A 10,469-nucleotide genomic window follows, 5' to 3' on the forward strand; every position below is an offset into this window, starting at 1 on the left:
AAAAATTATTTTTATTTAAACTCAAACAAATGCACCCTATATTGGTTTAAGAGAGAGGGAGATGTGAGATATAACAAAGGATGAAAGTCTTTTTTTTTTTTTTTTGTCATCTCTTAATTGCACAAAAAAGATAAGACCCATAATTAAATTTGTAAGATTTCTTTCAAAAATAAATTAAAGATGTTAAGAATGAGGGAGTTTACAGTATATCCTTTCTTAATTGATTGAGACAAGGACACAAAGTCTATATTATGTCAAGATAACACCATGAATTGTTATAAAATCTTGTCATGAAGGAGAGTAAAAGGAATGAAGTAAGTCACTTTATTTTTTATACTAAAGATAGATTGGCCAAAAATATTTCCAAGCAATAACACTCAAACATGAGAGCCGAATCTCAATAACTTTACTATCTCCTAGACTGAATACTAATTTGGTCCAAAATAAAACTTAAACAATGTAACTTCTATAAATTTTAATTTAACTAAATAATTAAACTAATAATTTTATCAACTAAATAAATCAAGTAAGACAAAAAATATAACTACGGTCACACACAACAAAATAAATCAACATATCTAATATATTAATTTCATAATTATCGAAACTAATCAAATAAACAAAATATACAATAGTACATTTAGGAAATAAGCATGTCATAAATTGTTCTCATGTAATTGTCATGCAAAAACAGTTAAATAAAAACAAAGGTTATAATTATTCAGGTAAAATAGAGGGTGATAAAATTTAATTTAATATCTTTACATATAGAATAAATTATTAATTAAATGATAAATTATTATGAGGTGTTACACTCTTTGGGTACAAACCCGTGTTCGGTCTACCTACCATGTCAAAATCGAGTAATATCACAATCACCTTCCATCTCTGAAAGTAAAAAATCAACACTTTATCACATTTTGACAATATCAAATTTAACCAACAAATTGACATAACAACAAAATCAATATTGGTCACTAACAATAGTCTTTTTAAACTACAACAACAATATAAACTATTTATATCTCACTACAAACTCATTAAAAATAAATATAAAAAAATAAAAAATTATCAAACACTTGACATACACTTAAAAAATTATCAAACACTTGATGTTTAATAGTTGATGAATCAAAAAGTGATATTTAAGTGTGGATTTTAGGTAAGAATATGAGATTGAGTTGGATTTTTGAGAAATGTTAAGTTTATAGAGTTTTAGATTTGGAAAAATGGAGTGAATGAGGAAAATGACATTTTACTCTATATGTAGTAGGTACCTATTGGATTTTGGAAATCGGTAACTTAAGTTATCGGATGCGTGAATCTGATAATTTAGTGAGTCTGATCCTACATAAGGGGTATTTTGGGGGTTTGGAAAACTACTGAGGGATGAGCAACTCTAATATATAAAAGCTAAACAAATGGTTATCAACAACAGCCGTGCGTGAAAATTGAGAAGCGGCAAAAAAGATTTTTGGGTAACGATCAATAAAGAGAAGATTTTTAGGCACCTGTTGTGGATGCCGGTATATTTGGCTATTAGAGTAGTGCAAGCAGACCAATAACACATGACGCGAATTTTTTTTATTTTTTTTTAATATTATAAAATTGACGTGATTCTTTTTTTGAGTTAAATGTATTTTTGATCTTTACAAAATTTCAACCTTTTAAGTTTGCTCTATAAAAAAGTTTTATTCACTCCTAATCACTAGTTTGATTTTATAATGACTAAAAATATCATAGAAGTTTTATTCACTTCTAATCACTAATACCCACTTTTGTGGAAATGTTATGTTATTGTTTAGTTTTCCCCAAAGGGTGATAATTTTTGTTCTCTAGTGTTACTAGGTGAACTTTTGGTTGTACTCATTATTTGATATTGTGAATTTATTTCTTTTATCTTGACGACTCGTGATTTTTACCCTTGATTTGAAGGGTTTTCTGCGTTGAGATTTACGTTGTCCGACTTATAGCTATTTGCTCATTTTATTGATGTTATTATTTCTATTGGTTGTGATTGACAATTTTTGATTTCATGTTCCACAAGAAATAATTAATTTAACGAGTTTTTGTTGTGCGCTTTATTCCCAACAACTGACATCAGAGCTTTGGTTCTCTTGTGGTAATTTTTGTGGTGAATTATGGATGTTAATACTACTCGAATGGTGACTTTGAATGAGTCGAATTATGTCATCTGGAAAAGTAAGATGGAGAATATACTTTATGTGAAGAGTTTTCCTCAACATGTGGTCGAAGCTGCAAATTCGTGTAATAAGACTGCTGATAAGTGGACTCTACTACATAGAACGATTTATGGATACATTCATTAGTGGGTTGTGATAATATTTTGAACCACATTAGTGGGGAAACAAATGCTAAATCCTTGTGGGATAAGCTTGAGCAACTGTATGCGAAGAAGATAAGTAATAACAAGATGTATTTAATAAAAGTTGTTAGTCTTGAGACCTAAAGAAGGGACTTCAGTTGCCTATCATTTGAGTACTTTCTAAAGAATTATGAATCAGTTTTCTGTTGTGTGTATGAATCAGTTATCAGTTGCCTCTGGTAAAATATCTTCAACATGTTTCCTTTGGTCCAGTTTTTCCCTCTGATTCCAGCTCTGGATCAGAGACTTATAATTTATTTTATATGAGTTAAATTGAGTTTTATTAAGTTGTTAGTAACATAATGTATGCAAGGCATAACATCTCTTAATGCATCTCATTCATATAACTTCATGGCATTCATGGCTCAAATCATGGGGGGACATTGGATTGAGTTGTTTCATGCATGAAACAATAGATAAAGGAAGAACAATCAAGACACTGGTTGGGGTTGTGGCCAAGCCAACTTTACCATCCAAGGTTAATTATTTTGGTGACCCATATTGAAACAAATGGACAATGTTTCAATACTATAAGGAAAAATTCTAGTCATGTATTTCAATGATTTCTAAATCAGAACCATGTTTCAATTAACACAGTTTTATGAAAATATTTTATTGCATAAAGAGCATATCATTTAATGTTTTCTAAGGCTCCTTGGGGGTAGTTCTGGAGCAGCTTGATGTTGGAGGTGTAATTTAGCTTTTAATTATTAGTCACAATGTAGTAGGGATTGATGGATTCAAAGTTTATGTAAAAGATAAATTCTGAAACTTGGTTAATCCACTGTATCTTATGAATCAGTTTCAAACCATTGTAAACTATAATTCTATATGTAGTTCAATTGTCTAAATTTGATTCTTGTTATTTACCTTTTCTTACTTGCCTCCACATTATTCAGATGTATGGATTATAATGTCAAATTCTAGATGCTTGGTATTAGGTTCTACAGGTTTCTTGCCTAACTAGTGGGAAACTTTCAGAATGTCATTGTCTAATTTTGCTTTTGATGGTGTGTTGTCAATGGATATTGTTAAAAGTAGTGTTTTGAAAAATGAGATGAGAATAAAGTCTCAAGATTCTCTGTCAAAATAATAGGTATTGGTTACATGATTCTCAAGATTCTCAATGGTATGAAGCACGTTCCAGACATTTGATTGGATTTACTTTCAATAGCTAAGCTTTGTGATGAAGGATATGATATAATCAGTTCTGACAGGACACTTGGAAACTTACCAAGGGTTTTAGGATTTTTACTAGAGGTATGAAATCTTCTAATTTTTACGTGACACATGCAAAAATAATTAAAAAATGTTCATATAGTTGAACTAGTTGAAAAAGTTGAGTTACGGCAGAAGCAGTTGTGTCACATGAGTGAGAAAGATATGGTTGAGTTAGCTAAACGAGATGTGTTGTTAGACATGAGAAATCTACACTTAAAGAATGTGATCACTATTTTGTAGAAACAAAGAACAAAGTTTATTTTCAGAGTCACTCCCTAGAAGACCATAAATTCTTTATTTGATGTATATGCATCTATGCGATCCTTTAAAGACAAGAAGGCATAGGGTCAATGCCTATTTTATGACATTTATTGAGGAGCATTCAATAAAGACTCGAGTCTACACTTTGAAGAGTAAATATGATGTTTTGAGTGTGTTCAAGAAATCTAAGATATCAATTGAGCGTGAAATTGAGAAGAAGTTGAAGTGCATATGCACAAATAATGAGTGTGAATAATTGAGACCACTTGATGGTTATCATAGAGAGAGATTGATTAGACATCAGAAGTCTTCGTATTTGAATGGTGTTGTTGAGAGGATAAATAAGACATTGGTTAAAAGAGTTAATTATTTGTTGTCACTAGCAGAGCTTCCACAATTGTTTTAAGGTGAAGCATTGAGCCCTGTTGTGTATTTCCTAAACCTTTCACCATGTGTACCCTTGCAGTATGAGGTACCATATATCATTTGGTTTGTAAGAATGTTTCTTATAATCATTTTTTTTTTTTGGATGTAAAGCATTTGTTCATACCTCTAAAGATGATGTTAAAGGTTGGAAATGTGTATTCATTGACTATGATCTAGATAGAGTTGGGTACATGTTTTATGATCCTACTATGAAGAAACTTGTTAGAAGTTGTGATGCTGAGTACATAGAAGATCAACTTGTTAGAAGACATTGAGAGTGAAAATGAGGGACTCGTGAGCCTAGAATAGAATCATGAAAACATAAGGTTTCTAATAAGGCAGATGAAGTTGATGGAAATGATCCAAATTATGATGAAAATCGTTGCGACGAACAAACGAAATCAGATGTTGAGTCTGATGCACAGAGAAAAGTCACCATAAAAAGAGAACATTTAAAGAGGTACACTATTGAAGAGTATGTTATTGCGAAAGATGTTAGAGGTTTCGTATTGGTTGGAGATACATATGGCGACGATGTTAATTTTTTGAGAAAGACACCATTGAAGGAGAAGTTGAGACTTGCTACACAATTGTCGGAATGAAAATGATTTTCACCACTTGAATAGTGACGGGGATAACTTTTGGGTGAGATTACTTGTGTGTGATGGGCTTACCCACGTGTGCTTGGTGTAATCCCTAATATATAAAAGTTAAACAAATAGTTAGCAACAAAAGCCGGTGCGTGAAAATTGAGAGGCGGCCAAATAACTAGTGGTGTAAGTTGATTCGACAAACAATCTTCATTTCAGCTTAGATTTTAGTGTGTTCATCCAATTGAGTTTGTGATTTTAATAACTTTTCTTAGTATTTTTGTCTTCTCTGAATGTTGGTTTGTGATACCCATTTTTGTGGAGGTGCTATGTTATTGTTTAGTTTTCACTATAGGGTGATGATTGTTGTTCTCTAGTGCTACTATGTGAAATTTTGATTGTACTTATTATTTAATATAGTTAAGTTATTTTTTTGTCTTGGACCACTCGTGGTTTTTATTCTTGCTTTGAGTGGTTTTTCATATTAAAATTTACGGTGTCCGATTTATAGTTATATACTCCTTTTATTGATATTATTTATGGTATTGGCTATGGATGATAATTTTTGAGTTCAGGTTCCACAATAATTAATTTAACGAGCTTCCACAATAATTAATTTAACGAGCTTCTATTGTGGACTTTGATTCCAACATTTATATATTCACACATCACTTGTTGAGTTGTTTGGGAGGTTTCTTTATGATGCTTGTTAGATTTGCAAATTTCCATGTTAGTTGAAATCATATGATAGTTTTGAGAGAGAAAATGAAAATTAAAGTAACAAAGTAAAAGGGGAAAAAGATTTAAAAAATAAAGAGCAAGAAATCGACTCATTTAAGTGTTGAAATCACGAAGCATGAAGTGTTTAATCCATATTTTAAACTTTATTTGAGAAGTATAAGCCAAGAATGAATTTATTGATAAATATATTATTGTGTTGTGTTGATATAATGTTAACTTGGTTTATAGCAATAAATATGATTTGTGATTGATCAAATTTGATTAATTGATTAATAATTAATATTTATCACATGTACATGATTTATATAGTAAATTATAATTAGTTATTATAATTTTCTGCACATATTTCTCTAAAATATATTTAGTAGACACCCTTATAATCAAATACATATTTTTGTATTAAGTAATCGATAAATGAAATACTAATTTTTAATTAATTGATCAACCACAATATTTATTCCATATGTACTTATACCATTAATTATAATTAGTGAATTACAATTTATCTTATTTTAATGTGGAAACTATATTAATAATCAAATACATATTATTAATATAAAGAAAAAAGATGATTGGAAAAATATGAAGCAGAAATAAAGGGAACAAAAAAAATAGATAAGACGTGATATTTTTGAGAGAAATAAATAAAGAATTGAGAGGAATGGCCAAAAGACATAATTAACCTTAGAAATTGTGATGTGTCAAAAAAATTTGACTAAAAAAAATATTTATTCATTCTAATTGGTAGAATACATTAATACAACACAAATTAAAATCGTTAAAATTAAATGGAATGAATTTAGGAACAAACTCACAACATCTATGTTAATAACACAACATGTTTACAAATATTATGAAATTCAAGTACATTTATTACTCATGCTTCTACATCTATACTCTTGACAATGCCAACTTTATTGATTGAAATTTGTAATGGATTAAAACTACCATATCAATATGGTTCAAACAAACACTACAATAAGCGAGACAACCAAATAATGTTGTACCAAGACGACGAACAAAATAATATCGTATAAAATTGTTGAAAAATATGAAAGAAAAACTAAGAGGTTGTTTACTTTATAAAAATAGTTTTTGTTTTTATTTCCTAAAGTTTGTGCCGATTTTACCATGATGAAAGACTCTTGATGTAAAATTATGGAGATAAGATGAAATATTAGTTAAAGAATATAAATTTATGAAAATAATAAAAATAATTTATTGCCATTTTCACTATTTCAATAAATGAAAACAGCTATTCACTTCAAATTGTCTCTTATATTCTTATTAATAAAAAAGTCGATAATATCGACTGTTTATAAATAAATCAATTATTGATATTATAAGCACGTGGATAATCCATCCACTCTAAGAAAACAGTCCATTTGTGGCCAACTTTATAAATATTTTGTGGCCTAAAAAACCCTCACAAATTAGTGATCGAAAAAGCCTTCATAAATACTAAAATTCAAATTGGTCTTTATTTGTGACCGAAAAAGCTCTCACAAAAGACTACAATTTCAACTGGATTTTGTGGCTGTCTAAGCCCTCACAAAATCACACGTTGTCATTTTGTGAGGGCTTAAGCCGCCACAAAATCCAGCTAAAATTGTAGTCCTTTGTGAGGGCTTTTTCAGCCACAAAATCAACCCTTTGTGAGGAATAATAAAAATTAACTTAATTCCTTTTTGTTAACAAAAATTTAAGGTGAGAGGATAATATCACATTCTTAAATAAAAAAGATCTTATGGTTCATTAAATACTTACTAATAAATTTATATTTACATTTACAAACTCAATTTGAATAAAATACGAACATAATCAATATAGAAGAAATGCTCAGATTAGACTAAAAAATAAAGAATTGTCTAAAGAACATATTATCAAAAAATATCTTGTTCAAAATTATTTTTGAGTAAGATCATTGTTGATCAATCTATGAATGAAGATACAATTCAAAATTAAACAAGGACTAAATTGAAGCCCTAATTTTGACTATAAATAGATACTCAAGGCTGAAGAAGAAGATCATCAAAAGAGAGTAGAAGAACTCAAACTCAAATTCCAAATTCATCTTAGAGTTCAAAGAGAGAAACACTTGTTCGAATGATAATTATTTTTGGAGTTTTTTTTTCTTAGAGTGTGAGTGTTATTATTATTTTCAACTTAATTAGAAGCAAACACTTAAAGTTCCAATCTTTTGTATCCAACCCGATAGTGGTTTAGTTCCTTTTTCAATATGGGGTTGTTAGGTTATTAGGAGAATACCTGACTTGTAGGGTCAGTGTGGTTAGTTCCTCAAAAGTCTGGGATTGTCAGGCTGTTTGGGAAGACTGACTTGGAGGGTCGTGTCATTCAAGATATTTGAATTAGTGGATTAAAACATTCTGAATGAGAGGACTTGATGTAGCCCAATTAGTGATGGGCCAAGATAAATCTATGTGTCAAAGTATTTATTCTTTCATTGCTTGCTGCCTCTGAATTTGATTGTTTCTTATCTAAGTAATTCATAAAAACCGATCACCCTTCATCAAATTAGAAAAAAAAATTCAACTTTGGCAAACACAATTCAATCCTCGCTTCTCGTGTTTGCACCTTCAACAAATAACTAGCTAGTTATTTTTTCTTGGGCTTGCTAGTATCCCCTAGCTGACTATACAAGAAAGCAAGAGCAGTAACACCCCATGCATACTCTTAGACACTATCCAAGTCTCTGAAGTACTGAACGTACATGACATTGATGTACTTTGCACTTTAATCATTGCATATGATAGTGTCCATGCGGTAGAGAAGATAACATATGATGGTGTTAAATTGATGATATTCCTTCATCTTGTCGTCATAAGCAAATTGAATAGAATTGTTTAGATGAATCAAAAGTTGGACTTCAAGGGTTGAAAATTTGACATGCATTCATATGGTTCTTTCAACCCATGCCAGTTCACCATATAAGCTGAACCCAAGATCATTATACATCCACTCAACCCCTCATTTTTCACTTGTGGTGTATGTGATAAAAGGTGTTCGGTGATAGGAAAGTGAAGAAGACAGGACACAAGTCTACGTCTATTAACTTGTAGCATGTGCGGCGAATCTCATCAAAGCTAGATGCTTTGATTGGATTCTAAACCCCACTCATGGTAGAAGCTGGAACTTGAAGCTGCCATATATTTCTACAATTGTTGACGCATCTCAGAGGATACTTGAAGCTGCCATATATTTCTACAATTGTTGACGCATCTCAGAGGATACGTTCCTTAAAAACAAATCAATTGTTCGTCTTTTGATAATTAAATAAATAAATAAATAAGTAACCCTCAATTAAATTAAATATAGAATTAAAACTTACATATCATATCCATATGCGAACCACATATGATCCTCAAAATGTGGTAGCAAAGATATATCAATGGGACCCCCAGAAACTCCTGAACATGTGGTGGTGAGGGTGGTCCCTGAAATTGTGTAGGCAGTGATAGTGGTGGCGGTGGCGGTGCAAGCATCTCGTTCTATACAAATTCAGCTTCAACATGTGTTTGAGAGCGAGAGCCTTCACCTTTAACCCACTGTCGTTACTCGTAACTAAGGCGTAGCGCTCATTGTGCACAAACTCGTGCTAGGTCTCCATACTGTATCATAATCGAATATTATTACCGTTACCTTCCATCTCTGTAAACAAAAACCAACAGTTTGTCATACTTCAACATTTTGACTATATCAAATTTAAACAAAGAATTGACATAACAATAACAACAAAATCAGTACTGGTCGCTAACATAAACTTCTTTAAACAACAACAAGAATATAAACTATTTATATCTCACTACAAACTTATTACAAATTAAAAACATTTTGTCAAACACTTGAAATAAAACAACTATAACAACTTAAAAAATATAAACTCAATTGTAACAAGAACCAATTGACATAACAACAACAACATCAACATTCATCTCTAATGACCTATTGAAACTACTACAAAAACATTACACACTAAAATAAAAAACATATAAAAACACAAACACTAAAATGAAAAATATAAAAACATAAACTTATACACTAAAATAAAAAATATAAAAACAACAAACTTACCTTGATGATTAAGAATTAATGAATAAACAAGTGGGACAAAAGTGTTTTTAGCTATAAGTTTTTGTTGGTCATATATAATATAATAATAAATACAAGAATAGACGGGACACCATAAAAATAAGAAAGAGACAAAAGTATTTTAGCTATAGTCTTATGTGGTTTTTGGTAGTTGTACAAAACTACGTATATTTTCATTTAATTGGACGATTCATACAAGGAAACAGATTCAGCATTCCACCTTCTCAAAATCAAACGATGTAAACAATGATAAATTATCCACATCCGCTTGAAAGATTCATTATTTTGTCCAAATAACAATTACAAAGCAAACTATATATTAATAAATAATTCACTCATGTAATTAATTAATTGAACTTTTGTGTCTATTCATTCATTCTTTCATGAGTATTATATGCATTGCATGGTATGATGATCAGTCCTATAAATACGTTGCCTCTTAACCAACAGCTAAAACACATCTAGCCTTTGAGTGCAATTAAGTGAGCAATTAAGGTAATAAAGTAACTAATTAATTAATTAATAATCATGTCAACTAGATCCCTCACCATATTCACTCTTGCTCATATATGGCTTTTGATGGCCACAACATCAATAGCCCAGTTCATCATCGATACCGGCGGCGAACCCGTTGAGATCGATGAGGAATACTTCATTGTGCCTGCTACTGCAGGCAACGGAGGACGTTCCACTTTGGTCACCAGAGATGGATCATGTCCTTTCAATGTTGGTGT

Source organism: Cicer arietinum, chromosome 3 (assembly GCF_000331145.2).
Source record: "Cicer arietinum cultivar CDC Frontier isolate Library 1 chromosome 3, Cicar.CDCFrontier_v2.0, whole genome shotgun sequence".
Classification (NCBI taxonomy): domain Eukaryota; kingdom Viridiplantae; phylum Streptophyta; class Magnoliopsida; order Fabales; family Fabaceae; genus Cicer; species Cicer arietinum.